Source organism: Talpa occidentalis, unplaced genomic scaffold, assembly GCF_014898055.3.
Source record: "Talpa occidentalis isolate TD23 unplaced genomic scaffold, MPIMG_talOcc4v2.1 talOcc4.16, whole genome shotgun sequence".
Lineage (NCBI taxonomy): Eukaryota > Metazoa > Chordata > Mammalia > Eulipotyphla > Talpidae > Talpa > Talpa occidentalis.
In genome coordinates, this window is record NW_023601653.1 from 59,874,133 (window position 1) to 59,891,776 (window position 17,644).

General features: G+C 39.3%; 1 protein-coding gene and 1 long non-coding RNA gene across 3 annotated transcripts in view; one reads left to right on the top strand and one right to left on the bottom strand.

Annotated features, from left to right (window-relative positions):
* Positions 1 to 17,644, top strand: part of RERG (RAS like estrogen regulated growth inhibitor) — a 112,800-nt gene that overhangs the window by 41,792 nt on the left and 53,364 nt on the right. The gene's annotated exons all lie outside the window — the stretch shown is intronic.
* Positions 1 to 17,644, bottom strand: part of LOC129145987 (uncharacterized) — a 193,827-nt gene that overhangs the window by 31,950 nt on the left and 144,233 nt on the right. Inside the window, exon 5 of the long non-coding RNA XR_008552262.1 lies at positions 2,749 to 2,828. This is a non-coding gene — a long non-coding RNA (uncharacterized LOC129145987). The remainder of the gene's footprint in view (positions 1 to 2,748; positions 2,829 to 17,644) is intronic.

The window sequence follows — 17,644 nt, forward strand, 5'->3', positions numbered from 1 at the left end:
TGTATGTTAGAGGAATTGATACTGAAAACATATGAAATATCTTTAAAACTTATTGGTGCTGCCTAACAGCTAGAAGCAACCTGGCTGTGTGGTCTTCTTGCAGAGTTTGGATAAAGAATATTGGAAAATTTCACAAAATTAGGAGCCCCTCCTTCCATCCCTTACATCAGATACAGCCCCAGGAGTCAGGAATGAATGGGCCTGACAGATCCACCTTGGAGACTTCTTTATCAGCAGAGCAAGGGACAGACAGAGGTTTAGTTAGCATCACCTAGCATCAGCTAGGAGGGCCTCAAGCTGTCCTTATTAAGACTCTTCAGTCTTAAAGCCTGTGCCCCAGGCTGGAGGGTGCTGTTGGATTTTGCTCAAGGGCATGAAGGTTTGAATTTGAATATTCTTGGCCAGTCCTCAGTGCTACCGCTTGCAGGAAGTTTGGTTGTCAGGCCTGTGCAGAGAGGCCCAGCTCCTCCTGATGCTGTCAGGCCATGCCACAGCTTATTCCAGAACTAGGAATGGCTTCGTCTGGGGGAGGAAATGACTCTGGGAAGGGGCTTCTAGTATCCAAAGCGGATGTGCCTTGAAGGTCTGTTTCACCCTGGAAATAGGGCGACAGCTTTATTTTTCATTTTAGAACTGAAACCTTTGTTCACTTCCTAGTCAGTCTTTTGCAGCAAAGTCCAAAGACCTCAATTGCTTACAGAATAATATTCTGCTGTTTGAAATGACAGTATTATGTTGTATTTCTTGACTTCCCAGTTTTAACTAATGGTTAAATTCCCAGTTAAGAAATGCTGCTATGGTATCTTTTTTTTTCTCTTCTATTTCTTTCCATTGGAAACCTCCCAAAATATTTTCATATGCGTGAATTTCATGTCTCTTCTTCCTCCTTTTTCTCAAAATGACTACATCCAACCCACCTGCTTTTCATTACAACTTTGGCCTGGCTGCTGACCCTGATCCAGGTCCAAGCTTGTGAAGTGCTGCCCCATGAGCTGCATGCAATGTCCAGACACAATCTTTAAAGCTCCTGCTGTGCAGCAGAGAAGCTGTGCTAAGCATGACTGTAACTGGGGCTGCCTACACCACAGCCCTCAGTGGCTCCTGCTTTTTCTGTTGATTGGTAATTTTCTCCATGAAAAGCACTGAGTCACACTGTTGTGGTTTGCAGGGACGGCAATGGGAAATCAGAAAACCCACAGGCATTTTCTCACATATCTCTTAATGCCCTGATATTTCTGGATGTTACATGGCAGCAAACAAATATTTCCTAACAATTTTTTTGGAGAAAGGTGCACCATAAACGATGAAGATGATGCATCCAAGGGGATGAGCCAGATACTTCAAATATTGGGGTGGAAATTCAGAAAATCTATTCACTTAATTTCAGCACTGTGGGGCAGAAGCTTGCTTTGAGCAGATACACAACTTTCATCCTAGACTTGAACAGTGATTGATAGCAGAGACCTCAGTGAAGTTCTAGAGTTCAATTTAGATAGATACAAGCAATGCGGAAGCTAGCTTTCAGTCTTCTCCAAACTGCCCTGGCTTACAGACCCTTGTGTTCCAAATCATCTCTGCGATTGCAAACAGTTATGACTGATCATGTCAGGAGAAAATCACTGCTGTCTGAAGCAATTGCATTAATAAAAGGACAATCCAGGGCTTTGGCTTGGAGTCAGGATAGCTAACAAGTAGCCACACTCACCAACACCATCCCAACACACACACACACACACACACACACACACACACACACCCCTACCACCCTCTCTTCCCCAGCCTCCTCCTGTCTGACTGTTCTGCTATCTCCCTTCCCATCTTTATTTTACTTCTACATTTCTGATATCTACAATCTTTAACTTGGGCAAAGGGAAACTGTTGTGTTTTGGAGCAATATATCTGCTAGGAAAAGTAATAAAGTAGTAATCTCATCACAAACTCCTAGTAATCAATTGAAAAAATGCATTGTAGACACTTACTTCTTGCAACTGGAATAAAAGAGTTGACTTGATTTTTAACACAGCTAAGACTTCATAAAAGAAACAGCTATATAATGACAGAAAGAACCTTGTCAGACTAGCAAATGCTTTTCATATCACTAATGGGCTGATTCTTCTAGGGACTCTCCATGTAAATTGAGAATTTGGAGAATGTGGCTGTGTATATGTCCTAGGCGAAAATATTGGAGTATGCAGGACAAACTTTCCTTTCAATGTAGCAATTTAATGTTTATGATTGATCCTCACAACAGGTGTCATTATCCATATTTTACAGATGAGGAAATTGAGGCTTGACTTTAATAAGTAAGTTGCATAAGGTCACACAATTAGTACAGAAATGAACCTGGAACTCAAATCTAGGCTTCTATGACTTCCAAACTTATTTTCTCCCCCAAATAAAATAATACTCTATAAAAATGATGAAAAGCAAACCGATGGCTGGTTGCCTTTCTTCAGAGTATATTGATCATTTCTGTTACTTAGTTTTGCAGAGTATAGTTCAAGTGCATGCATAGTTGCCAAGGTCCCCAGTATTCATAATTTCATCAGAGGCCTCCCAAAATACAATATTACAGAAAACCACCGGCATTATTTTGAGAAGAATGGCTAAATTGAGTAAGAGGAATAGAGAGCCATTTCTAGATAGTTTAGTGCTACTGATAAATTTACTTCATTATAGAATCATGCTCTTCTTAATACACAGCCAAAATGAAAGAACAGTGAAGTATTCCTCCATGATAGTGCTTACCTCTCCCTTTCATGTTCCACTTCAGTAATAAAAATATGAAAATCCGTTTGTTGAGTCATCCAGCCCATAAGGGTTTCAACCTGTTGAAAAGAATAGAGCTGAGGATGATGGCACTTAAATATCTAGCTATATGCATCCAACTCCCTTTGTTCCATGCTTCTGGTTAATGCCAGAAATAGTAGTCTAATATTATGGAAATAAGCAGTAAATCTAATTATTAGATGATATACATTGAAATGAAATGGAAACAGAGAGATTATAATTTAATTTCTCATTTTGTCTTTTGTGCCTTCATTCCTTGTCTGCTTCATTGGTTCTGTCTTGGAAAATATATCTTGGCCTATCCTTTAGATTTTTTAGGTGTAGCCTGGGTGTTTATAAGAGAGAGAGTTGGAAAAAAAGATCATTCAATGTGATAGTTTAAGTGTCTTCAATTCTAAAGTATATTGTGATGACTTCTGCTGCTTTTTTTGTGTTCAACATGGAGTCATGGAACTTATTAAGAAGAAATACATTTTAATATGTTCCATTAAACAATGGAATGAATTCCAGAAGAATCAAATAAATAGATTGGCTAGATTACAGAGGGGGTGGTTTCCATATGAGTTTTAAACTTTTTAAAAATGAGAAGTTATCAGGCAAAAATGTTTTTAAATTTATTTGAAAGTAAGTAAAGGATATATGTACCCATATATCACTTAGATACAGAAAAACTGAGTGAGGACATTTTCAATAAAATCATGGTTTCCTTACATAATGATAACATTTTTTTTTTATAGAGGCATGTTTTATTTATTTATTTGTTTGTTTTGTTTATACATGCACTGGGTACAGTCAGAAGCGCAGGAGGGCGAGAGAATTCACCAGAGCCAGAGCAGGGAGCAGAACAGGCAGAAGGACCGAAGTACACTGCTGAGGGGAGCAGCGGGCGGCAGGAGAGGTCTCTGCGCCATGCGGGACCCTCCTCCGGTGGCCGGGGAGCAGCCGGGGATCGAACCGGCACTGCAGAGGCCGCGGGCAGCTTCGCAACCCAGTGCTCAACCGCTGCTCCACCGGGGAGGCCCCATAATGATAACATTTTAATAAGATGTCAGAAAGGTTTAGTGGGCAAATAAATTTGTCCTTTCTGAATTCTTTATTTTTAAGAGGTGAGTTAGTGTGTGTTTGTGTGTGTGTGTATGTGTATGTGTGTGTATCTGTGTCTGTGTCTGTGTTTAGTTACTAGGAGTGAGTTTTTTAATTGAGAAATCAAATATTAGAAGTTACTCTAAGGCTATACATTTCCTAATGGAAGAATAATTTGTATGTTAATATAATTTTTTAAGATTAAGGAACAAAATGAAATTTTCCAAGCTCTGGTACTTAGATCCTAAAAGTGGGTGGATATTTTTCTTTACATTATTTTACAGGCATCCTGGCAACCATTGGAAAAAAAATGTGTTTTAGTCAACTGGCCTTCTGACCATTTTCATATTCCAATATACCCAAATACCTGACCTCCAAATAGGGGAAAACTAACTGATTCAGCATCTATTTTATAATTTGCACTATCCAATGTCCTACTTCAAGTGGAAATAGATTCATATAATCTATGTAGATCCATATAATCAAGCAATGTGCACTGACTGGACAACAGCAATAGAAGCATAACATCTCCAATGGGAGGATGGAAAATCCTTTATTTAGCAAAGGTCTAACTGCATAGGAATACTGTGTTCTATCCTGGGGACCAGTGATAAGACAGGCATAACCAAAATAGGAGAAGAAAAAGGAGGATCACTGAGGACAATGAATCTTCTATATAAAACAAGGAACTATGTCATAGGAAAAATGGACTGAAAAAAAGTAGGAAAATTTAGGTTTCTGCTATGTGTCATAAATTCATGAACTTTGAACTAAAATACACAATTATCTAAATGAAGTAGATAAAAATAAAGATGAAGAATCATTTACAATGAATGAAGTTTTAACCAAATTCATTTTCTTTTAATAATGATGGTAGGAGACTTCTAAAATGGCAGAAGAAAGACCTTTGCAAATTCACCCTTCCATAAAAACAATAAAAACACGGGTGAAGTCATCAAATAAAATGTTTAGACCTCTGTACATTAACCAAAGTCATGTAACAATCTGAAAAGAGTTTATTCATGTAAAACTGCTGGCCTTCATTAAAAAACTGTAAGGTTTGTGATATTTTACCTTGATCTACCATTATCAGGTTCCCCCAAGCTCTGCAGTAGTCTTAACACCAGTCTCACAACCATAATAGTTATGAAAATGTCAGCCTGCAGTTTCTGGAGGCGCAGGTAGATCAGGTTTGAAACTCCACAAAAAGGTTCACCTGCAGAGCAATGTCACTGTTTGACTGATCTCACACTCTGGAAAAGTCCATTCACAGTGTTGTTATTTGATCTGACTCAGTACACCTGTTGGAAGGAAAGCCCTACCCCCCAAGGCAGTTGTCAAAAAGTATATATTCAGTGGTGATTAACATCACAGAAGATAAGAGCCTGGCCAGAAGCTTAAAAGGAAGATGAGAGAAATGGGATATCCGTGGAGGCTTTTGTAAGGTCTAACATAGTCCTGGGGATCTAGAAGGCTACACATATGTAGAAGACTATACACATACCCCAGAAAAGACCTTAGAGGGTCTCAGTCTCTCATGTCTGGCTGATCTCAAAACTCAACAAGCAGAAAATTTAGTCTAAGGCAGAGTTGTAAACTGACTGCCTGCACATTGAAAGCAACTTCAACACACATACAGAGTCTGACAGGTTGGGAGACTTCATTTTTTTCCAAAGTATTGAAAGAAATCTCCAACCAATCATTAGTTGACTAATAAGTTATCTGAACAGAGATTTCAGCACTTACATACCACAGAGAATAAATAATTTTATAGGACTGGTCCAAGAAAGTTAAAAAAAAAAAAAATGTCATACAGCAGCAGCAGCAGCAACAGCAACTACAAGAAAAATAACAACAGGGCCTCCCTGTTGGCGCAGGCGGTTGAGTGCAGCGCTGTGAAGTTGTCCAAAGCTTCTGCAGTGCCGATTCGATCCCCACGGCTGTGGAGATACCCACATGGCGAAGCAGACCTCTCCTGTCTCACCCGCTGCTCCCATCTGCAGTGTATTTCAGTCAGTCTGCCTGTTCTGTTCCCCACTCTGTCTTTGGTGACTCCTCTCACCCTCCTGCACATCTGCCTTGTACCCCGGTTCTTATATAAATAAATCTTTAAAAAAGGAAGAAAAATAACAACAAAAAAAACTTGTTTGCAATGGGGTGACGTAATTTCCAGAGTTTCCACATTATATTATTTAAAATATCTGCATGTTCAGAAAAAAATATGAAACACAGAGGAATAAGATAGTATCATTCATACAAAGAGAAAAAAGCAGTCAGTGGAAACTGTTCCAACATGCTCTCAGATTTTAGATTTCGTAGACAAAGTCTTTAAATCAACTTTTAAAAATATGTTCAAAGGAGTAAAGGTATGACAGTGACATCTCACTAAAGAGAATATCAATAAAGGGATAGAAATCATAAATAAACAAACAGAAATTCTGGTTATGAAGATAAAAGAAACAAATGAAAAATACACTAAAGGCCCAAAAGCAGATTTTAATTGGCAAAAGAAATAATCAGTGAACTTGAATGTCTATTAATTGTGATTATGCAGCATGCAGAATCAAAAGGAAAAAAGAAGAAAAAGTAACCAGAGCCTCAGAGGCCTGTCAAATACCATTAACAATTACAGATATGTATAATGGGAATGTCAGCATGGAAGAAAAAGAAGAAAGATTATTTGAAGAAACAGATTCTGTAAGTCTGATTTAAAAAAAAAAAACATTAATCTCTATATCCAAGAGGATGAAGAAACTCCAACTTAGATAAAGTCAAAGAAAGCCACACTTACACATATCACAGTCAAAACTGCAAAAAAAAAAAAAAAAAAGAATTTTGAAAGCAACAAAAGAAAAATTATCATCTATGGTGGATTAGTGGATCCCCATAAGACTAACAACTGGGAACACATACCCAAATGCTGAAAGAAAAAGAATCAACAGACTTCACCATCCAGCAAATTTTGCTTCAAAAATGAAGCAGAAATGAAGACTCAGCCCAAAAACAGAAACTGTGAGAATTTGTCCCTCAAATATCTGCCTTACAAAATACATGAAAGTAAAAAGCCTTTTGGCAGAACTGAAAAAGACACAAGAGTACTTGACTCCATATGAAGAAATAAAGAGAATCAGTGTCTCCCTGGTGGTGCAGTGGGTTGAGTGCAGTGCTGTGAAGCTGTCCACAGCCTCTGTAGCACAGGTTCAAGTCCCGGCCGGCCAGGGAGATTCCCACATGGCACGGCTGACCTCTCCTATCTCGCCCACTGCTCCCCTCAGCAGTGTTTTCGGTCCATCTGCCTGTTCTGCTCCCCTCTGACTCTGGTGAATCCTCTCACTCTCCTGTGCCTCTGGCAAATACCCCAGTTTTTGTACGAATAAATAAATCTTTAAAAAAAATACAAATAAAGAGCATCAGTAAAGATAACTGCAGAGGTAAATGTATGCAGTATAAATGTTCCTTTTTAAAATAAAAGGAATTCAGAGCCTCCCTGGTGGTGCTGCGGTTGAGCGCTGGGCTGCAAAGCTGTCTGCAGCCTCTGCAGCGCAGGTTCGATCCCCGGCCTCCAGCAAGGGTCCCACATGCCGTGCAGACCTCTCCTGCCATGCCTGCTGCTCCCCTCAGCAGCGTATTTCATCACACTGCCTGTTCTGCTCCCCGCTCTGGCTCTGGTGAATTCTCTCACCCTCCCGCGCTTCTGACTGTACCCAGTGCTTGTATAAATAAATAAATTTAAACCAAAAAAAAAGGAATTCAGATAAGATAGGACAATGCAATCTCTGTTTACAGATGACATGATCATGTACAGAAACCAGTTCTATCTCTACACACTAACAACTAACAATTCAAAAGTGAAATAGAACAATTCCATTTGAAAGAGTATAAACAGAATAAAATGTGTAGGTATAAATTTCAAAAAAGAAGTGTGATACTTGTAAACTGAAAATTACAAACACTGTTGAGAAAATGTCGAAAAGTACAAAGACAGTCCATGTTCATATACTGGAAAAATCAGGATTGGTAAGATGACATGATATTCTCCAAGCTGTTCTACACACTCCACACAATCACTATCAAGATTTCAGCTGGGATTTTTGCTGAAAATCACAACCTGACACTAAAATTCATATGGAAATGCAATGGCTCCAGATTATCCAAACAATCTTGAAACAAACAAACAAAAAAAAAAAATTGGAGAGCCATATTTCTTGATTTCAAAATGTACTGCAAAACTACAGTAACCAGGACAATATGCCACTGGGGTTAAGGATAGACATGCAGATGAAAGGAATAGAGTTAAAAGTCTAGAAATAAACTCATATTTATGGGCTACTTGATTTGACAGAGGTACCAAAACAATCCAATGGAGAAAGAATAGTCTTCCAACAAATGGTTCTGGAACTGACTGTCCATAAGTAAAAGAGTGAGGTACCTTAAACCATCTATAAAATTTAAGTCAAAATGGATCAAGATCTAAACTTAAGAGGAAAAACTGCAAGTATTTGCAACATTGGGTTAAACAGTGGTTTCATCTATATGACATAAACAATATAAAGTAGAAGAAAAACAGTAAATTAGACTTCATCAAAATTAAAATATCATGAAAATTTGTAGGCTACATATCACAATTATTAGCATAATTTTAACAAAGATGTTTAACCAATGACCTCTATTATTTTAGGTAGGTTGCACTCAGTGTGTTAATGTTCTCTTCCATAGAAATACATCCATTACAAAGTACTCTTTTGTATGAATGCAAGGAAACTGCATACTTTATTTTATTGAACTTTCAGGTTAATCTAAAACTCATTTTACATAATTCAGTAACAATATAAAATAAAAAGGAAAATTGCTTTTTTAGGACTGTCTATTAGAGATTGACCTTGACTCCTTATTCCCAATCACATTCTTACTAAGGCACCCTTTGGCCATGTCCTGCCCTCTCAGAATCTTTCAGTGGCTCCCTTTTTTCTTTGCTTGCCATGAAAGATGTCCCAGTTTAACTACAATCCATTGGCCAATCATATCTGCTGGTCTTATATAACTTGTATATAACTCGCTGGTCTTATATAACTTATATAACTTATATAATCATTCCAATTATTTGGTCACTGAACTCACCTTGCATTCATTTCACTCCATTAGTCTTTCTTTAAAAAAGATTTATGTATGCATACAAGAACTGGGGTACAGACCAGAGGTGCAGGGGAGTAAGAGAATTCACCAGAGACAGAGTGGGAAGTAGAACAGGCAGACTGACTGAAATACACTGCTGAGGGGAGCAGCAGGAGAGACAGGAGAGGTCTGCTGCACCGTGTGGGTAGCTCACTAGCTGGCCAGAGATCAAACTAGTGCTGTAGAGGCTGTGGATAGCTTCACAGTGCTGTGCTAACCCCCTGCACCACCAGGGAAGGCCCTCCATTAGTCTTTCAATTAAAATATTTGTTCAATGTCTACCATGTATCATAAGTACTATCAGTTCAAAATCTTCTATGTGGGGAGAAATCAGAAGACCACATGGCCGTGTAAAAATTAATGGTATTAGCCAATGCAAACACAGGCAGCAAGAATACCAAGCACCAATTGGCAGTTCAGATTAAAGTCTCCGAAACAGGTGAACATTCACATCCCAAAGCAAGGCAGTGGCATCCCATCAGAGTGATCTACATAAGCCAAAAGACCAGAAAACTGTTGTTCTTGTTACCACAGTGATCAACACAATAAATATGTCAACTAGAGTCTCTCTTTTGGTCAAAGAGAAAAATAACCTATGCATATAGCTGAAATTTTCTAAAGCTTCCTTACATTCCAGTGAGCAGAGCTTTTATGCTCATAGGCCAATTGTAAAAGGGAAAGATAATTTCTAATTCCCTAGATTGTTAGGAAATGGTTTAGATTTTATTTAAGTGGTTGTTTAGGCTCATTTTCTCTTTGGGGAGCTAAAGTATTTAGGAGGCAGGGTGTACTGTTAATGAGAGCTAGAAACATCTTTTTGACCCAGAAAGCCTTACCACTGTAGAATTCTGCAAATTTCCTCACAATGCATCCATTCAGAACAAAGTTTATGACCAAAAGCTAATGTAGAGTTTAGCTTCCAGGCCAGTTTATTGTACTCAAGACTGGAAGCCATTGGTCCCTGCTTGCTTGTAAAATGCACTTGAGAGTAAAGATCTAGAAAGTATGCCTTTTAAAAAAAAGGATCAATATTTCTCTTTTAAAATAGATTTCACTTTTTTAATGCAGTTTTAGGTTCACGGGTAAATTGAGGGTAAGTACAGAAGAGTTCCCATATAAACTCTGCCTCCTTCAGCCTCCCCCACTATCAACATCCCACAGCAGAGTGATAAGTCTGTCACAATCAATGAACCCACAGTGACACTTCACTGTCACCCAAGTCCATAGTTGACATAAATGTTCATTCTTAAGTAATTTAGAGCATTCATTTTATTTAAGTCAAATTATTTCTTTATGGTGACGGGTCCTAAGTCTTATTATCATTTGACTAGTTGAGTTCAGTTATAAGTGCTATTTCCAACTGTACTTCTCACTTTAAATCTATTGGGGTTTATGACAATAAAAACACTAACACTTTGCAATGAGGGTCTTAACCTCTGGTACCCACAGAATCCTTGCATTGTAGATGCCTGATGAGTATATACACACACACACTTTTAAGTGAATGTCATGGTGATGTGGGCCCTTCTTGTTTTAATGCTTACATGATATCTCATTCTGTTTATGTCCCACCTCCTGCACTCCATAAGAAGTGAGGGTTAATCATTAAAAGGAGAAGTTTAGTATTGACCAGTAATTGGTGTCACATGAATGTCTGACTAGGAACTCATAAAAAATAAAATTCTGCACACTTATAGTTAGAAGGAACACAACAGATATGCTTTTATAGGCTGAATCTTATAGAACCTGTGAAAGGTGAAACTATCTAAATATCACCACTGCAAACCTCATGGGTGTATTTGGGTTTATAACTCATTTCACTGGCAAACCAGAGGTCACTTCTGTTCTCTTATTTTATTTCCTTTCCTTCATACATATTTGATTTATAAATCAAATCTAACCATTTCTTCCCAGAAGTCATTAAAATAATGTTCTTAAACAAAAGAGAAAGCTTTAGTGTATCAGCAGGATACACCATTTGGTTGGCTGTTTATCTCTCTGTACTTCTGTCCCTCCATCATCTGTGTGTCTGTCTGCCTATTTACCTACCTACCTACCTGTTTCTTAATTTATATTCTGAGAAGTACTCTTTCAGATGGAAAGCCATAGACCATTTGAGAGGGCTGGGTTCTGCCCCTTACTATGTATTTGGGCAGACAAGAAGAATTTGCACTTTGTTTCCGCATCTGCAAATGGGGGGAATAATGTTAACTGTGCAGGGTTATAAAGGATAAGAGAGATCATGTGTCTGGAAGAGACATTAACATGTAGCAGAGCAGGGGAATGGCAGCACTGTGGACTATGGGTGAGTGATATGGGGTCATCCTCGCCTCTCATTGGTCACGGAGGAGCTAGCCGCACACAGATGAGGAACCACTCTGAGGGCAGGAGCACAGGCTCTGAACTAACAGTCCACTGCAGAGAGCACACTACCCTGGAACATGACACCAGGAAGGAGAAGTTGCTGTATTTTAACAGTTTCCAAGGTGTTCTCACTCAGGTTCTGTTTGTTCATTTGATCAACAAAACAACACTCTGAAGTCGTCCAGGCACAGATTATTGTTCCATTTAGCAAGTGGAAAAGTCTGTGGCAGCAAGGCCTTTCTCGAGGTTCTGGAATCAGTGAGCATTATTGCTGGGTGGAGGCTGAGTCTCTAGACTTGGAATAGGAAGCTCTCCCTGTCCTGTGGCTTGACTGTAACAGGACAAGCAGAGCAAGGAAGGGCAGAGACTGAACCTGCTTTGACTTCATTTCTGGTATGTGGTAGATAATTGAAGCTATAGGGGACACATCCAAATCATTAACACGGGGTGTGAAAATGGCACATAAATCTCAGGAAACATAATCTTTTTAGGAAAGCAGAAAGTTACACACATTTCTGTTTTGATGGAATGTTCCATTACAGTGGTGCCTTGGAGCTCTGAGTTGGACAACAAAAAGATTAAGAATTTAATTGGTTAATTAGATGAGAAGCAATCATAAGTCGGACCTGCAGGTATAATCAAGGGAAAACTAAAATCTAAAATTGACTTTACATTCTCTCAGGGCATAGTTTCTAATTATTATTCAACTTTCCAAGGATAATTTGTAAATCTATGTTGCCGATCTGAAAGCCTTTTGCCTTGATTTGGGCAAAGAGTCAATTAAAACTTTATTCAATTGGGGGTGCGGGTGGAGGGGAAGAGGAAACTAATGAAAGATACCAGGTGATTTTATGTCTTTATAAAAATGTTAAAAAGAGAAGTCTACATGAAAAAAGTGTATTTATTTGGATGTAATTTATATAACTACATTACCTATTTTTTTAAATTGAAGTAACACTGGTTTACCTTGTTGTATATATTTTGGAAGTATAAGATCCTTCCCTTCAGGTGTTACAGCCATAATTTATATAACAATGTTATCTATTTTAGAAGTTCATACCTATCACCCACCTTTTTAAAAGCATTTTTTTCTATTTCAGTTCCCATCAGAACCAAAGCCTCAGACTACCTGTTTCTAAGGCACATATAAAGGGGCATCTTAATGCCCAGCCTATGAGAGCTGCAGCAGAGTGGGGATCCTCTGTACCTTCCTCACCACCTGCACCCACATCTCAGAAATGCAAATTGTCAGGCCCCAGCTCCACTGAATCAAAAGCTTTGGAGGTGGGGTCCAGCAATCAGCCTCTGTGTCACAAGTCTGAAGGTTTTGAATTTTGAAAACCACTGCTCCAGAAGAGTCAGGAGCTCATGAGGGGTTGCTCGAATGCAGAACCTGAAGGATCGCACTAAGAGGAAACAGGAGGTTGAAGTAGAGGCTGGATCACTCTAGCTCCCCAACAGACAGTCTCATTAATGTAGCCTGGGACTAGTCTGCAAAAAATTCTGTGCTTGGACCCCTACAGGGGCCCACTGGAGAAAGCCAAATCAGAGTAACCCTCCAGTATCTTTACACATGCCTGAACTATTCCTTCAGTGGAGGGAAAAGCCAATACCAGCTTATGCAATATCTCCTTAAGAAGACTTGCCTTGCTTTCAAGACAATGTATCTCATTAATGTTCTGACCTTAGATAAGGAAACAGCATGAGCACAGAGGTAATAAGATCTTAAGTCAGGAGCATTCTTAAAAGCCATCTAGTCCAGTATTGTCCAGCAATTCAGGAAGTCCTCACTTAATTTCTTCTATAGATTCTTGGAAAAATCAACTTTAAGTGAAATAACATATGACAAAACCAGCCTGGCTAAAAGCTCATTGATAGAAGCAAGTGTTAAGTGGCTAGGGCATATTTCTGGTCACAAAAGTATCACCAAATATCTAAATAAAGACCCCAAACACTTTTAATATTAAAAAATCATTTGTATTCATTCATTCATTCATTCACTCATTCCTTTTCTAATCTGCTTACCCATCCTGGCAGCTCAGGGCATAACAGTGGAACCAGCCCTGGACAGGATGCCTTTTCATCTTGGGGAACGTACATAAATACACACACACACATACACACACACACACTCACTCTGCCTGGGGCAACTCAGACAGGCCAATGAAACTCACATGCACAGCTTGGGATGTGGGAGGAAATCCAAGTCTCTGGAGAAAACCAGTGTAGACAGAGGGAAAAGATGCAGACTGCACAGACAGTGGCCCTGGCCAGGAACTCATCTTTTTTTTCTCATTAACATTATAATGGGGCGGGGGTTGGGGGGAGGAAGGAAACATTGTTTAAAAATGAAAATGACGTAAAAAAGATATTAAAAAATAAATTAATTAAAAAAGAAAAAACATAACAAACAACATAGAAGAAATGGCATTATTCAAAGACCTGCTATACAGTGCTTGATTACGATGCTCGGAAGACGTCGACTACTACGTGACTCCATGTATGTGAATGTGAATTTCAAATAGCGTGTCTGCTGGAGAATGTGTGGTTTCATCATCAGGAAACAAGCCCAGAGAGACTGAGAGGCTTTTCCAAGTCCCAAAGGTCAGGGTTAGAGTCGAGATTGCAATTCCCACTCTCCCATCCTCTTCGCGTTACTCCTCCCTAGGACTGAGGGATGCATTTAAATTGGATGAATTGTATGTACATCATGTTTTATTTCAAAAATTCTCTTTCAAATCCAGGGAATGGATGTCTTTTTCATTTTTCAAACTATTAGAAACTCTGGAATCACTAGCTCTGTCTTTCGCTCCACTGCCTTTAGCAGCCTCTTTTCTCCACCACCTCACCACACAGCCTTGCTTCTTCAGAAAGCAGGGCGATCTCTCGCGCTTGCTAGAGGTTGATAACAATATAAATGTCTTTCAAATTCTTGCCCAAATTAGAAACCATGGGTCCTCATGGACCTAAGTCCTTCTCCTGACCCCCACATGCAGAAATTAGGGTTACAATTATCTCTAGTAGTGCTCATAATTACACACAAAGCCTCTCCCAATTCTCCTGTGACAAGAGCTCTCTGCCTAGGAGAGGGCCAGGCCAGCTCTAGATAGTCACGGGGCAGACAGTGACACAAACACCTCCTTGTCTTTGTCCATTTCCTATCTCTGAAAGATTGAGAGGGAGCAATGGAGAGGACAAGGGTCTCAGATGAGCAAATGGCAGAGTAATCCTGAGGGTTTGTGATGAGAGACTTAAGTGCTATCTGAGAGCAGAGTTAACTTTCAGGGAATCTAGAACAGTACTGTGCTGGTGGCTTTACAGCTACTGGGGTTATTACTTAAGCTCCTTGGATCTTGCTGGTACATACTCCAGGGCACCATGACCCCAGATGAAGAAAAACACTCTGCCCGTGAAAGGCTGCCCAGCTCATCTGCGCCAGGCAATAATCTGAAGTCACTCAAGTCCCTGCACGCTGGACTTGTGGGTAGGGGAAGGGGGATCCTCTGAACAGTACCTCCTACCACCACCCAGGACAGCTGGATCATTTGCCCCGGGGCAAGCAGAGCATGGAATGAGGGAGCCGAGAATCCCACATCATCTATTCTGCAAGGTCCCTTAAGGGAAGCAGGGAGTGTATATTTTCTGGAAGTACAGTTTATTATGTTGTTTGAAAATGTTACTCTGAGCAACAGATGTTATTTTTGGAGCCAAGCAACTTTATTTTGGTGAGAAAAAAAAGCTTTGGCAGAAGTTAAAAGAATGTTGGCTAGAAGAAGGGGTTGGTATATGGGGTTCCAATCTAGCCTCTTTAGCTGTATTTGACAGTTTACATGCAGAGGCAGACATCCATAATTTGCAGTTTTGGAGTGGCCACCGCCCTGCTCTGACTAATGCTCCCAGCACTCCAGAGAGTGCCTTCCTCACCTTCGGCTTCATGTGTGTGGGGAGGTGGAGGCCCAGCAGCTCATGGTGTGCTCAGAGCCCACCGGGGTTCCAAGACACTTAGTCCCCACTACATTAAGCTCAGAGTCTGCATGAGAGGAGCAGTCGGTATCATTGAGGCAACCCTCAGTGTCAAGAGGCTTATGTACAGCTTGGTCTTCCTCTTAAATTTTCACAGCGACACGCTGGCTTAATGAAGAGAGCAAGTTGCTGGAAAATTTCCATAGCATCCTTTTGGATTTACTCCAGGGAGAAAGGTCAAGTTTCCAGAGGAGATTTGGTTTTATTTGTCTTATTCTCTTCCACCTTTGACTATTATGTGCTCATTAACACCGCTCATGGGTTGCAAATCATCAAAAGAACTGATAGAGACAGAATCCAACAATGTATCCATAAGATAATTCACCACGACCAAGTTGGATTCATTCCAGGAGCACAAGGATGGTTTAACATCTGAAAATCAATCAACGTTATCCAACACATCAACAAAAAGAAATATAAAAACCATATGATAATATCAATAGATGCTGAGAAAGCTTTCAACAAAGTGCAACACCCATTCATGATAAAAGCCCTTGAAATTCTTGGGATACAAGGAACATACCTCAACATCATAAAGGCCATCTATGACAAGCCAACAGCCAGTATAATTCTCAATGGTGAAAAGCTGAAAGCAATTCCATTAAGATCTGGAACAAGAAAAGGATGTCCACTCTCACCACTGCTTTTCAATATAATACTGGAAGTCCTAGCCAGAGCAATAAGACAAGAGAAAGACATCCAAGGAATCCAAATAGGAAAAGAAGAAGTCAAACTATCACTATTTGCAGATGATATGATAATAAACATAGAGAACCCCAAAATCTCCACAGAAAAACTAATTCAACTCATCAGTCAGTTCAGTAAAGTGGCAGGATACAAAATCAACATGCAAAAGTCAGTAGCCTTCCTATACACAAACAATAAATCTGAAGAAGTAGAAATCAAAAAAACCACCCCTTTTATTATTGAAACAAAAAAAATCAAATATTTGGGAATAAATCTAACAAAAGAGGTAAAGGACCTATACAAAGAAAACTATAAAACACTGTTAAAAGAAATAGAAGAAGACACAAAGAAATGGAAAGACATCCCCTGCTCATGGATTGGAAGAATAAACATTATTAAAATGGCCATCCTACCAAAAGCAATATACAGATTCAATGCTATTCCAATCAAAATCTCAATGGCATTCTTCAAAGAAATAGAATAATTATTGATGAAATTCATATGGAATCACCAAAAACCCCGAATAGCCAAAGCTCTACTGAAAAAAAAAGAAGGAAATGGAGGCATCAAACTCCCAGACTTCAAACTATACTACAAAGCCATAATCATCAAAACTGCATGGTATTGGAACAAGAACAGACATACAGACCAATGGAATAGAATAGAAAATCCAGAAATAAACCCACAGATTTATGGTCAACTAATCTTTGACAAAGGAGCAAAGACTATGCATTGGAGCAAAGAAAGTTTGTTCAATAAATGGTGCTGGGAAAACTGGGTCGCTACATGCAAAAGAATGAAGCTTGACCACTACCTCACACCATACACAAAAATCAACTCAAAATGGATTAAAGAACTAGACATAAGACCTGAAACCATAAAATACATAGAAGGAAATATAGGCGAAACACTACGGGATTTGCACATCAAAGACATCTTTACAGACACATCACCCAAAGCAGTGATAGTGAAGACAAAGATAAACAGCTGGGACTACATCAAATTAAAGAGCTTCTGCACAGCAAAAGAGACAATAACAAAAACAAAGAGAAACCCCACCAACTGGGAGAACATTTTTGCACCCAACACTAATGATAAAGGACTGATCACAAAAATCTGCAAAGAGCTGATGAGACTCAGCAACAACAAAGAAAATAATCCAGTCAAAAAATGGGCAGAAGAGCTAAAAAGAAACTTCTCTGAAGAGGAAATGCAAATGGCCAACAGACATATGAAAAAATGTTCAACATCACTTGTAATCAGGGAAATGCAAATCAAAACTACCATGAGATACCATCTCACACCAGTGAGAATGGCACATATTAAAAAAACTAGCAACAACAAATGTTGGCGAGGGTGTGGAGAAAAAGGAACTCTTCTGCACTGTTGGTGGGAGTGCAAACTGGTCCAACCACTATGGAGAGCTGTGTGGAGATTTCTGGACCTACTAAACATAGAGCTTCCATATGATCCAGGAATTCCACTCCTAGGTATTTACCCAAAGGACACAGAAACATCAATTCCA